This window comes from Aureococcus anophagefferens (genome assembly GCF_000186865.1).
Source record: "Aureococcus anophagefferens unplaced genomic scaffold AURANscaffold_38, whole genome shotgun sequence".
NCBI lineage: Eukaryota > Pelagophyceae > Pelagomonadales > Pelagomonadaceae > Aureococcus > Aureococcus anophagefferens.
The window spans coordinates 131,200-134,719 of record NW_008705595.1 but is presented as its reverse complement, the minus strand read 5'-3'; positions in this window follow the sequence as shown (position 1 = coordinate 134,719).

Sequence of the window (3,520 nt, the reverse complement as noted above, 5' to 3'; positions counted from 1 at the left end):
TGGGGGGGGGGGGGGTCGACCGTGGTCAGAGCCAGGGCCTAAACGCACGTGGCATGTCACAGAACATACTCGTACCCCCCTTGAGGGGCCCCTTGGACGCAGCACCCGCGGCAACATGCCCGCAGGGGACAGTCGTGGCCAGCGGCGGCAGGCGATGGAGCCTTTGCGCAGCCTAACAGCGCCTCGCCTGATTCTCCGAAATCGACGTCGGTACGGCGGGCGCTTTTCTGGCATGGTCTGCTGATCATACGTTCTCAACCATGGCGCGCACGCTCAGAGGCTCTGATTCTTCGAGGATAGCCGACGTCATTGCCGCCGCGGGGTAGCCCGCGTTCGGGTGTGTCGGCGGTGGAAGTGACCGTAACCGAGTTCGTCTTCCTCTCGCCGCGGATCGCCCTCTTCGCGTCCATGGCTGCGATCCCGATGGGCTGTGTGGCGCGCGTGAGTCTCACCTGGGCGCTCTCGGCTTAGATTCGGCCCTTGTTGCAGTTGGGTTGCTAGCTAGGGCGTCGGAAAGAAGACGATGCAGGTCTACTTGGTTTTGTAGCTCTTCTATGTAGCTCTGCCGTTACAATAGGTTAGACGCAAACGACAGCAACAGTGTCCGCGATCAAACAAAGCCACGCCGCTGCACTGCACGAGAGAGACACAGGACCCTGGCGCACTGTAAAGAATTCCGTACATCAACTTTACGCTAAGGTACGGTCCGTAGAAGCAGGGCCCCGTTTGAGACCTATCGGCCGCGTGTGCTCTTGGGCATGCGGCTTCTCCGACGCTAAATAAACAATAATAGGATGAGCGTAGTGGGTGAGAGAGGGGAAGCACAGTGTGCTACCTCACGGTAGCGCAGTGTACTACCTCACGGTAGCGCAGTCACCATATAAGTAACTGATTATAAAGGAGGGGAACGGGAAGGAGAGCCTACTAGGGTAGGTACAGTACTAGCATGATAGTAGTAGGGTAGTAGTACAGTAGCGCACAGTTCGTGACCACCGCTTCAACCCTGTCCCAACAAGGCAAGTGATTGCCCGCGGACTGATTGGAGTGCTGGATGGATATCAAAGAATTTGCAAAGCAGACCCGCAAGGCCTGACGTCTGAGACCCCTTCGAAATCGACCTACTTGGGCAGCAAACTACAGGCAACTCCATGAATGAGAACCATGTTGTTGTTCTTTTTCACAAAACCAACTGGAGGCTCTCGCCACGCGGAGGGACCTCCAGCAGACTCCGATTTTGGGGTAAACCATAGCCGCGTTTAAAGGACCGTTGTCCCGTCGAAACACCCCGATTCCTCGTCGATCTAGCCTCTTTTTATGAGTTTCTGCTAAAAGATCGTCGCGAGGTGCACTGTGGCGCGGGGCGCGCGGGGCGGGAGACGACGGCGAGCGCGGAGTCACCCGCCGCACGCGGCGACGGTCTTGGCGTTCTCGGCCTCGGACAGCACGACGAGGCGTCCGTCGACGGCGGCAAAGGCCGCCGACAGGCCCGTCCTGGGCTTGTCGGCGGGCGCCGGCGCGTCTCCCGCGTCGTCGAGCGCGACGCCCGTCTTCTGGACCATCCGAGCTTCGACGGCGCGGAGCGTCGGCTCGAGCTCAAACGTGCGGCGGGCCGGGTCGTCGTGGACGCGGGCGAGGTCGTGGCAGTAGACGAGGAGGCGGCCCTTCTTGAAGTTGATGCCGTTGATGGTCTGGTCGGCGCGGAGCGTCTCGATGACGTGGCCGCGCGGGCCCTCCGCGGCGACGAAGAGCTCGGACTCGTCCTGGTACCCGCGCGCGGGCGTCGCGCACGCGAAGACGGCGGCCTCCTGGAGGTCCCGCGCGATGGACTCGCCGTCGTTGAAGCGCATGGCGCACGTCCGGCGCGCGCCGGCCGCGTCCGTGAGCTCGAGGTCGCGCCGGTCTGCGGCGCCGTCTGCGGCGGCGGCGCGCCGTCCTCGAGGTCCCCGGTCCGCGGCCACGCCGTGTCCCGCGCCGCCTCCTCGCTCCCGCCGGAAGCGGTCTTGGCGCGTCGCATACCTCGCATCTGTTTTGGCCTTCGTGTCGGCACCTTGACGAGATCTTGACTTTCGTTGGTGCTCTTGGGTGTTCTCCGGCTATCGACGCGGGGTCATTCCCACTTAAATGGCCACCGACACCCCGCCGACGGACGCCGGCGAGCGTCGTCGCTCGGTTGTCCGGTCGTCCCTGGAGGTACCGTTTTCGGGGTTTTATTCGCGCGCGAACGCGGCCGAGGAGCGACGCGCGGCCGCCGCGCGGAACGCGATCATCGAGTGGTCGGATTGGACATCGGATTCCCATCCAACGCGTCGGACTCGTCTTAGAACGCGTCACTACGGGTGGTTTCTACGGAAGCCACGCTACTGGAGGACCCCCCGCAGAGCCGGAGCCTGGAACGGAGTTGTACATCTTACCAAAAAAAAGCCTCGCAACACTCGTCGTCATAAAATAGGGTCTCGGCCTGCCTTGCGATGGTGCGCAATGGCGCGATTTATCATTGTGAACCAGAACATACCACGCAGAACAACAACACCATAGGGCTGAATGCCATCCCTCCGCGTCTCATGGACAACAAGATTGGTGGACTTGGCAGGCTAAAAACCACTGGTGTCGCTCTCGATTATTGGGAATATTCTCAAGGGCCTGGCCTTTGACGTCCGAGCTGGCAGTAACCCAGACTGACATGTCAACAGCAAACGCCGAACGTTGCTCCTCATTTGTTGGGTCGGGAAATGCGCCATCTCAGGAGCTCCAAGATGCATCTGTTGTCATGGTTGCAGACCTCTCGGCCTTGTGGACCACCACCAGTTGGCTCCTTAGACTTATTGAGCATGTGGCGCCATGCATTCAAGACCTTGTCAGTGGAATCCCTGGTCCAAGTCGGCCGCGGTTACTGCACTTCGTCATCTCCAGTTCCAATCAGCGCATCGTCGCCACCAACTGCAATCACGGATGACCTTATCAAAAGCTTTCTCCATTTCTGCAGCCAAATGGCCGCGTAGACGTGCATACAGGGCCGTATCATAGGGAGGGGATCGAACCATATCCTCATTGTTGCAGTTCTTATTGAAACGCGCCAAGGTTGTGTACTCTTGAGGTCTGATTGAGGAGAAACCTTGATCCCCCAAGCGAAAGAGTTAATATACCAGTATCAACAATTGGCTAAGTTCGCTGTTTGTCGTCGCCATCTCAACATCGGGGCGTTCTTTCGGCGTCAGCCATAGCCGACAGAAATTTTTATGTGTGTACGTACACTAGGCTAAAGCCCAAAGGGCGACAGGAGTGACAAGTACCTCTTGGTACACGTAAACGAAAGGGCAGTCTCTCGCACAAGTTGGAGGGCGCGCACTAACGCGCCCATGCCATAACCTGTAAAGAATCTAACTTCCGCACATCAACCGACGTTAAGGTACAGTCAGTCGAAGCAGGATGAGCGCAGTGGGCGCGACAGAGTGGAGACTGAGTGTGCCCCCTACCTTACGGTAGCGCAGGCATCATATAGTAACTGATTTTGAAGGGGGGG